The following is a 10,701-nucleotide window of genomic DNA, read 5'->3' as shown; positions in this document are numbered from 1 at the left end:
GAAAGCTCTTCTTGCAGTCTAACCTCCATCCTCCCGCTTAGCCTCGGGGGAAGGGAGAATATTGAGGAATTTGCTTCCTTAGTGGAACTCTTTGGCCTTCACTTCCTTTAAGGAGGTGAGAGCCTTGGTAGACAAGGCCCTGTGTGTGTCAGGAGTCAGGCTCGAGTGTGGAGTCTGGGACTAACAGCTACTGAGCACCCACTATGCTGTGTGCTCCCATAGATAAACCCACTCAGTCCTTGAAACAACCAACAAGGGGCTACACTTGTCATTATTCCCATTTTACAGATGAGGAGACTGATGTCCAGAGAGGTGAAGTAGTATGCTTGAGATGACACAGCTAGTAGACGGAGAACCAGGAGCAAACCCAAGACTGCAGTCTCAAAGGTGGTGCTCTTAGCCTTCCAGCCAATTGGCAATATTGGCTGAGCACTTGCATGCTGAGAATTGTGCCCAGCCTGAGGAGTACAAAAGTGGGAAAGGCTAGCCTGGTCCCTAGCCTGGCAGAATCTCTAGTCTCTCCCTCTCTGGATAAACCTCCCCACCTCCACCCAGCAGCCGAGCCAGAACCCCCTGTGATACCTTCTCCAACCCTCTCCCCTGCCACATCCCATCCATCACCACATCCTACAGCTTCCTTTTTTTTTTTCCTCCCAACCCTGCCCATCCTATGGCTTTCATTTCTTTATGTGCCTCGGATGTGGCCACTCCTCTGCAAGCACACAGACATAGGCCCACTTCCAATGTTAATTTCTGCACAGTCCTTGCTCTGGTCTCCTTGCCCAGGTCTAGAGGGATCTTTCCATCTGGATGTATCACTCTGCAGCCTAAAACTCAGCCTAAAACTCATCAGATCCTGGTCAGTTCCCTGAGAATCAAATCCCAGCTCCAGAGCTGGACAAGATGATGTCACCTGTCAATGAGTGGCAGCTATCATTTCACCTGTCAATGAGTGCCACATGCTGAAAGTTCAAAGAGATTAAAGTGGGACAGCAGGTAAGGAGCAGAAATGAACCTTGAACTCTCAGCACTAACTCCAAAGTTCACAGCTTTAACCATCATGTTACAATGGCCTTCTTCACCCTCCCTCATGTCTGGCTCTGCCAGCCCCTCTTGCTGAGTCCTCATTTGTCCATTAGGCACTAGACCCAAGCTGACCAAGAGAAATATAATGTGAGCCACATGTACACATTTATATTTCCTAGTATCCACCTTTTTTATGAGACAGGGTCTTGCTCTGTTGCCCAGGCTGGAGTACAGTAGTGCAACCACAGCTCACTGCAGCCATCACCTCCCAGGCTCAAGCGATCCTCCCACCTCAGCTTCCCAAGTAGCTGGGACTACAACAGGCATGTGCTACCATGCCTGGCTAATTTTCGTATGTTTCATAGAAACGAGGTTTCACCACGTTGCCCAGGCTGGTCTTAAACTCCTGGACTCAAGCGATCTGCCTGCCTGCCTTGGCCTCCCACAGTGCTGGGATTAAAGGGGTGAGTCACCAGGCCTGGCCCACATTTTTAAACAGTAAAAAGAAACATGTAAGATTAATTTTAATTAATATAATTGTAAATAATATATAGCATTTTAGTACATTTTATTTACCCCAATATATAAAAAATAAAATCATTTCAACATGTAATCAACACTTTAAAAATTATTAGTGAGATATTTTACATTCTTTGAACTAAGTCTTCAAAATCCAATGGACATTTTATGCTTAAGTTTGTCTCAATTCAGACTAGTCACATTTCCAGTGCTCAGGAGCCACATGTGGCTAGTGTCCACCTTGGTGGATAGCACAGCTCCAGGCTTCAAGGGAGGAGGGGCCCAACAGGTAACACAGTGAGTGTGCTGTGGGGGAGGCTGGCGGCCTGAAGGGGCACACTATGCAAAGCCCTGCCACGCAGGACACAGAGCTCCTGGTTTGTTTGTGTTTTTGTTTCATTTTGCTGGTTTTTAAAACTAGGATTCTGCATTGTTTTGTAAAATCTCTGGTTTGCTTTTTTTTTTTTTCGAGATGAAGTTTTGCTCTTGTTGCCCAGGCTGGAGTGCAGTGGCGCGATCTCGACTTGCTGCAACCTCTGCCTCCCAGGTTCAAGCAATATTCCTGTCTCAGCCTCCCTAGTAGCTGAGATTACAGGTGCCTGCCACATGCCCAGCTAATTTTTGTATTTTTAATAGAGACGGGGTTTCACTGTGTTGGCCAGGCTGGTCTTAAACTCCTGACCTCATGATCCACCCGCCTTGACCACTCAAAGTGCTAGGATTAGAAGTGTGAGCCACTGCACCCGGCCAAAATCTCTCAATTTTTAAGCATTGGCAATGATTCAAAGATTAAAAAACCCAGCACAGGCCAAATTGAACAAGTGTGAAGTGTCTCCTGGGATATGGTGACTCCCAGGGTGTGAGCTCTTTGAGCCCCACAGTGCTCCTCTGTGTCTCAGAGGTCCTTCACGCTACTGAGTTTAGGCACCAACCCCTGTGCAGAGCTTCCCTCCCCTGCCCCCCAGCTCCCTCTTACCAACATCTCTGGCCTTACCACGCTGAACCTTCCTGGTCTGTTTCCATGGCCGTCTTCCCTACCATGTATGAGTGTGCTGAGGGCAGGGTCTTGGCACAGGTGGCCATCAGTGAATGTGGAATAAACTAATGATGCAAGGGCCCTGGGAACCCGAACTGAACTACACTGTATGTATAAAAAAATTATATCTCATGCTTGACTTTAAACAAATCAAATTACAAATTGGGCCAGGCACAGTGGCTCACACCTGTAATCCCAGCACTTTGAGAGGCCAAGGCAGGAAGACTGCTTGAGCCCAGGAGTTCAAGACCAGCCTGGGCAATACAGTAACGCCTTGTCTCTACAAAAAATACAAAAATTAGCCAGGAGCGGTGGCACATGCCTATAGTCCCAACTACTCTGTAGGCTGAGGTAGGAGGATTGCTTAAGCCCAAGAGGCAGAGATTGCAGTGAGCCAACTATGTCATCCTGGGCAACACAGTGAGACCCTGTCTCAAAAACAAAAATAAAAACCTACAAATTGATAAATTAAAAATAAAAAGAATGGCAAAGTGACTGTCTTCCCTCCCAACACCCCTCACTAGTAGTAGGGGTCAGAGGAACAGGATGAGCAGCCTCCTCTATCCAGCTGCTATTAAAACCCAGGGCCCTGGCCCGCTGAGCATGGTAACTCACACCTATAATCCCAACACTTTTGGAAACTGAGGCAGGAGGATCACTTGAGCCCAGAAGTTCAAGACCAGCCTGGGCAACATAATAAGACCTCATCCCTCATATCTATAAAAAAAAAAATTTAAGTCAGTCAGGCATGGTGGCATGTGCCCATTGTTTCAGCTGCTTGGGAGACTGGGGCCACAGGACAATTGAGCCCAGTTTGAGGCTGCAGTGAGCTATGATTGCACAACTGCACTTTAGCCCAGACGACAGAGCGAGACTCCATCTCAAACAAAAAAAAGGTGATTGTATACAAAAACTGTCTGCCCTTGTGATAGATACAGCAATGAGGATGAGCTCTTGAGTGTGGAGGAATGTGTAGCCTGCATATGAATATTTGCAAGCGCTTTCTCCTGTTGATGCCAGATTTATGCAAACATAGGTGCTGCTAAATATATGGACAGACATGACATTGCACATGTGTTTGTGTATATGAGTGACAGACTTTGCCGCTTCCCCTACCTGTCCCTTTTTTTCTCAGAGCCTCTGCCCTTAAAAATAGCAAGAGGGATGGAATCCATGGTTAGGGAATCAGGTGGGTCAGGGAAGGGGCAGTGATGGAGGTAGGAATTAAAATAGCACAGAGGGCAAAGGAGAGACACTAAAGTTGGTCTCCCACACGTACAAAACAGGATTCCCTGTGGTGACTCCTGAAGTTGAAGTGATCTAATGGTGTCCTACTTGTCACATATGCAGAAGCCATTCACACACACACACACACTCCCAGACACAAGAGCTCCCAGTTATTCAACCTGTCAGACAAGGCATTCTGTCCGAAGATGGTAAATACAGTCTGACTTCTGAACCTAGCGAAGTGTGCAATAGACTCTCCCAGAAATCTTATTAAAATTGCAAGTTTTTTCTGGAAGAAAATATAGGAGGCCAGGCATGGTGGCTCATGCCTGTAATCTCAACACTTTGGGAGGCAAGGTTGGGTGGATTACTTGAGGTCAGGAATTTGAGACCAGCCTGGCCAACATGGCAAAACCCTGTCTCTACTAAAAATACAAACAACAACAGAAAACTTAGGAGAAGAATCTTCATGACCTCAGGTTGGGCAAAGAGTTCCTAGGTACAACACCAGAGGCAAGGCCTATTAAAGAAAATAATAGGTCGAGCACGGTAGCTCACACCTGGAATCCCAGCACTTTGGGAGGCTGAGGAGGGCAGATCACCTGAGGTCAGGAGAGCAACTTGGCCAACATGGTGAAACCCTGTCTCTACTAAAAACGCAAAAATTAGCCAGGTGTGGTGGCGTGTGCCTGTAATCCCAGCTACTTGGTAGGCTGAGGCAGGAGAACCTGGGAGGCGGAGGTTGCAGTGAGCCAGGATTGCAGTGGGCCGAGATAGCGCCACTGCACTCCAACCTAGGTGACAGAGCGAGATCCATCTTAATAAAACAAACAAATAAATAAATAAAATGACGATAAATTGAGCTTCATCAAAGTCTAAAACTTTTGCACCTCAAAAGATATTATTAAGAAAATAGCGTGGCCGGGCGCGGTGGCTCAAGCCTGTAATCCCAGCACTTTGGGAGGCCGAGGCGGGTGGATCACGAGGTCAAGAGATCGAGACCATCCTGGTCAACATGGTGAAACCCCGTCTCTACTAAAATACAAAAAATCAGCTGGGCATGGTGGTGCGTGCCTGTAATCCCAGCTACTCAGGAGGCTGAGGCAGAATTGCCTGAACCCAGGAGGCGGAGATTGCAGTGAGCCAAAATAGCGCCATTGCACTCCAGCCTGGGTAACAAGAGCGAAACTCCGTCTCAAAAAAAAAAAAAAAAACAAAAAAAAAAAAGAAAATAGCATAGTGTGGTGGCACGAGGAGGTAGTCTGTTACTCCAGAGGCTCAGGCAGAGGGATCACTTGAGCCCAGGAGTTCGAGGCTGCAGTGCACTATGATCTTGCCTGCAGATAGCCATCAAACTCCAGCTTGGACAACATAATGAGACCTATCTCTAAAAAAGTTTTTTAATCAAAAAAAAAAAAGAAGCTGTGAGCAGTCGCTCACACCTGTAACCCCAGCAATGAGGGAGGCCAAGGCAGGAGGATTGCTTGAAGCCAGGATTTCGAGACCAGCCTGGGCAACATATTGAGACTTGTTTCTATGAAAAAATAATAATTTTTTAAAATGTAAAATAAATAAATAAATACAATTTTAAAAACAGAAAAGAAAAAGATAAATCACAAACTGGAAAAAAAATGTTTGAAAATCATATATGTGATAAAGGACCATATTCAGAATACATTATATAAAGAGCTCTTATAACTCAACAATAAGATAGCAACCTAAATAGAAAATGGTCCAAATATGTAAATAGACATTTCACTAAAAATGAGAGATGAATGGTTAATAAGCACATGAAAAAGTGCTTAACATAATTAGTCATTAGGGAAATGCAAATTAAAACTATACTTTGATACCACTAGATGATTGTAATAAAAAAGATAGGGGCTGGGCACAGTGGCTCACACCTGTAATCCCAGCACTTTGGGAGGCTGAAGCAGGCTGAGCACAAGATCAGGAGTTCGAGACCAGCCAGCCTGGCCAACATGGTGAAACCCTGTCTCTACTAAAAATACAAAAATCAGCCAGATGTGGTGGCACGTGCCTGCAATCCTAGCTACTGGGGAGGCTGAGGCAGAAGAATCGCTTGAATCCAGGAGGCAGAAGGTGCAGTGAGCAGAGATCTTGCCACTGCACTCCAGAGCGAGACTCCATCTCAAGAAAAAAAAAAAAAGACAATTCTAAGTGTGGGATGTGAAAAAGTGGAACCCTCACACATTGTTGGTGAGAATGTAAAATAATACAGCCACTTTAGAAAACAGCTTGACAGTTTCTTAAAAATTACATCTAAACTGACCATATAATCCAGCAATTCCTAGGAACTTACCCAAAAGCAATAAAAATATATGTCTACACTAAGGCAGGTATGTGAATGTTCACAGCAACATTATTCAAGACAGCTAAAAAGTGGAAACAACCCAAGTGCCCATCAACTGACCAAAGGATAAACAAAATGTGTTACACCCAGAAAATGGCATATTATGCAGCAATACAAAGAAACAAACTGCTGATAATAGTTTCTTTTTATTGCTGCTTCTTTTCCTTAGCATAATGTTTGGGAAAAATGTTGTTCCCAAACATTATGCTAAGGAAAAGAAGTTTGATGCAAAACTCTGCATATTTATATATTCTATTTATACAGCATTTCCAGACTATGCAAATATATGAACAGAAAGCAGATCAGTGGTGGCCTAAGTCTTGGGGTGAGAATGGGGATTAGCTACAAATGGGAACTTCTGGGGATGACAGAAATGCCTCAAAATGGATTGTGGTAATGGTTACACAACTCTACATTTACTAAAAATCACCATATTATATTCTTACAATGTGTACATTTTAGGTAGGTAAATTTTACCTCAATAAATCAGTTAAAAAATGCAACTTCCAGGGGTTCTTATGCAGTCAACGTGGGGTGGTGCCCAACTTGCATTTTTTTTTTTTTTTTTTTTTAGGTGGAGTTTCACTCTTGTTACCCAGGCTGGAGCGCAATGGTGCAATCTCGGCTCACCGCAACCTCCGCCTCCTGGGTTCAGGCAATTCTCCTGCCTCAGCCTCCTGAGTAGCTGGGATTACAGGCATGCGCCACCATGCCCAGCTGATTTTTTGTATTTTCAGTAGAGACGGGGTTTCACCATGTTGACCAGGATGGTCTCGATCTCTTGACCTCGTGATCCACCCGCCTCGGCCTCCCAAAGTACTGGGATTACAGGCTTGAGCCACCGTGCCCGGCCCGAAATTTGCATTTTTAATAAGCATCCCCTGGGGATCCTGATGCATGTGGTTCCTTAGACTACACTTAGGGTCCAAAACTTGGAGGGGTCAGAGCAAGAGGAAAGTAGACAGGAGGGGGTAGTGACCTGCTCCCAGCCCACACTGGGGCACAGCAGGCGCAAATGCCCTCCTTTGAGTCTCCTCATCTCCCCTGCTGGGACCTGTCTGACCAAGTTTTCCTCTCCAACTGCTAGAGAGTTTCTTCCTTTTTTTTTGACAGAGTTTTCCCTCTTGTAGCCCAGGCTGGAGTGCAATGGCCTCCCGGGTTCAAGCGATTCTCCTGTCTCAGCCTCCCCAGTAGTTGGGGCTACAGGTGTGTACCACTATGCCTGGCTACTTTTGTTGTATTTTTAGTAGAGATGGGATTTCACCACAATGGTCAGGCTGGTCTCGAACTTCTGACCTCAGGTGATCCACCTGCCTCGGCCTTCCAAGGTGCTAGGATTACAGGCGTAAACCAACGTGCCCGGCCCAAGGTTTCTTTTACGTATAATTTCTATCCTTCACTCCCCTGCTCCACGCTTTTCCATAGCTCTCACCGTTCTCAGATAAAGTCCAAACTCCATCTGCATGGTTTTTCAGTTGCGTTTTAGGGCAGACAGTAGCCTTGAGGCAAGGGAGAAAGAGTTGTGGAAGTTCAAGTTCAGATTCTGTAAATTTTTCCTGTAAAATTTTGATATTTTGTTTATTGTGGATTTTTGCACTGTTTTTATTTAAAAAGACCAGGTGTGGTGACTCATGCCTGTAATCCCAGCACTTTGGGAGAACTAAGAGAGCAGGTCACTTGAGGTCAGAAGTTTGAGACCAGCCTGGCCAACACTGTGAAACCCTGTCTCTACTAAAAATACAAAAATTAGTGGGCATAGTGGTGGGTGCCTGTAATCCCAGCTACTCCGGAGACTGAGGTATGAGAATCTGGGAGGCAGAGGTTGCAGTGAGCTGAGATCGTGGCACTGCACTCCAACCTGGGCGAAAGAGTGAAACTGTGTCTCTCTCTGTTACCCTGGCTGGAGCACAGTGGCGTGATCTCGGCTCACTGCAACGTCCACCTCCCGGGTTCAAGCAATTCTCCTGTCTCAGCTTTGGGATTACAGGTAAGCACCACCATGACCAGTTAATTTTTGTATTTTTAGTGGAGACAGGGTTTCACCATGTTGTCCAGGTTGGTCTCCAACTCTTGACCTCAAGTGGTCCAGCCGCCTCGGCCTCCCGAAGTGCTGGGATTACAGGCATGAGCCACTGCACCTGGCCTATTTATCTTGATTACTGAGTTTTTTGGCACCCTCTCAAATTCTGTCCCAGAGGTCAGTATCTCATCCATGTCCTGCGCTGCTTAGAGATTCTCTGGAAAGGGGAGGCCCTCCCCATCTCCCTCCTCCTTCTCCAGGGCCAAACAGCAGGGAACAGGGCAACTGTTTACAGCTGCTCATGTCCTGGAGACCCCCGGAGATTGGACAGCTGAGCCTGTGGAGAGGGGTTCTCCACCCCCAAGTAGGCAACCACCCACTCTCCTCCAGAGGGAAGGAAGGATCCGTCTCAGCTTCATCCCTGACCACTCCCCTTCAGTTCTGATTGTGTAACCTGAAACCTACACACGTTGGTAACCTTTTTAACCTGTCTGGCTTTTCCACAGGAAGGGCATTTGCACATGCTGTGCCCTGTGTGATGAAAGTAGCCCTTTTCACACACCCCCTCTTTCAATGCACTCAGACTTCAAAACCCATCACTCATTCATTCAACAAACACCCACTAAGCACCTCTTGAGCCCGGCTCAGCTATCTCTTCTCTAGGCAGCCTCCCAACCTCAGGCACTCACTCGCCTCCTCTGAGCTCCTCGTGAGACCCGAACAGCCCTGCTCACTGCTCTTGTCGGCTGGAAAATATTCCTGTCCAGCCGCGTTTCCCCACCAGTCCTGCCTGCTTTCTGTGGCTCTGGGATAGGTTGCAAAACTGGAGGTGACAAATGGGGGCAGGAAATGGAGGGCTCCCTTATTCCCTTAGGGTCGGCCTCAGCCCCGCCATCCCCTGCCCCACCCCGCGGGTGCAACTGGTCGGCGACCCGGGAGCGTGTGGTAAGGCGGGGGGCGTCGCCTGGCTGCCCCTCCCGGACCCTTGCCTGCCGTCAGCGAAGCTTTTGCAGCCCAGGTCTGCCCCGCCGCACTGGCGAAGGCGAAGCCCGAGAACCGCCCCACCCCCCGACCCACCATCGCTACGCGAAGGCCGCTTCTGGGGCGGGGCTGAGGCTGCAGCTGCCTCCCTTTCGCACCCAGGACCCCAACCTTACCGACGCAGCCGCCCCTCTGGCCCTGGCTGGGAGGCGCTGCAGGGATCCGACGCTTCTGGTGGCCAAGAACGACATTCTCTGATTCCAGTTCCCTGGCAGGGCAGGCTCCCGTCCCACACTCACGGACGCCGAAGGTCTGTGGGACAGGACAGGGGCTCCGGGTGCCGTCGGAAGGGCAGCGGACGAAAGAGGGCGCTAATTGACTCCACACGGGGCCGGCGGCGAGGCCGAGTCACGCAGTGGCCGCGGAGGGCAGAGGGGAAAACTGCCAGGGGCGCCGAGGGCGGGTGTGGGGACGGGCCGGCTCCAGGGAGCAAGGAGCCCACCGGCCTCGCTGCCGCGGCCTCCCTGGGTCGTTTGCCCACGCCTTCCACTGGGTCACGACCTCCGGATCCAGCTGTACCTGGCTCCTGCCCCTTCCCCTTTCCTGCAGTGCCGCGGGCTGGAACTCAACGTCCAGGCTGGGGCGTCCAGGGCGCAGTCCCAGCTCAGATCGCCCGCGCTCCACCTCGCTCCACTCGGCCACAGACCCGCTGGCGCTGGGGTCCCGTGGGTGCACGCCCGAGTCCGCGCCGCCCTGCCCCGCCCCGCCCCGCCCCGCCCCGCTCCAGGGAGCCAGAGCGCCGCACCCTGGACGTTCGGACTCTGGTTGTGTTCTTTGGACTGCTTTGGGGGATTCCGGCGCACCCCTAGGATGTAGGAGTCTTGGAAGTTGTTTGAGAGAAACCAACTCTGGGAGGACCTCGCATCCAGCCTCCTGTCTCGGCTTTGGACCGGGGTTCCGGGTTAACGTGCTCAGAACAACAGCTGATTCTTCTACCCTTGGGCAGGGCAGAGATTCCCCAAGCCCCTTTCTAAAATGCAGGGTCTTAGCCTTTTTCAGGGAGTCAGTGAACCTAGACTCCCAGTCTCTTGAGCCCGAGCAGGAGTAGGGAACTGGGGACCACCACCATGGTCATATTTCTTACGGCAAGGAAGTCCAGGCAGGCTTTTGCCCACTGCAGACGGATCTCTTTCTTCGGGGTTCAAGAAAGGCGCTGTCCAGTAAGCCAACCAAGCCTGGCCAGCAGAGCTGCCGCACAACAAGGTTCCCAGTGTCTTCCCCACACCCCCAGTTCCCAGAGATACAGGACATAGACCCAATATCATTCCTTCCCCCACCTTCCTGTCCTGTTGCCTCATCTTTCCCCTACACACTCCTGGCCATCATGGAAGTCTAGACCCTGCCTGCCACCACCACTTCCACCCTGGTCTCCCTCGAGAACGAGTGGAGGGCAAATAGAGTCCAGGCTTGAATTCATTCGTCTGAAAAACAACTCGAGCCAAATCCTGTGGGAGAAGT

At 49.2% G+C, this 10,701-nt stretch overlaps 1 protein-coding gene across 1 annotated transcript in view; it reads right to left on the bottom strand.

Moving 5' to 3' along the window:
* TFAP2E (transcription factor AP-2 epsilon) overlaps positions 1-10,701 on the bottom strand; it is a 28,753-nt gene that overhangs the window by 8,661 nt on the left and 9,391 nt on the right. The gene's annotated exons all lie outside the window — the stretch shown is intronic.

This window comes from Sapajus apella, unplaced genomic scaffold (assembly GCF_009761245.1).
Source record: "Sapajus apella isolate SASKATOON/1434 unplaced genomic scaffold, GSC_monkey_1.0 scaffold62, whole genome shotgun sequence".
In the NCBI taxonomy this organism is placed as follows: Eukaryota; Metazoa; Chordata; class Mammalia; order Primates; family Cebidae; genus Sapajus; species Sapajus apella.
Note: the sequence above shows the minus strand (reverse complement) of the source record. Positions and strands in the feature narration are given on the sequence as shown.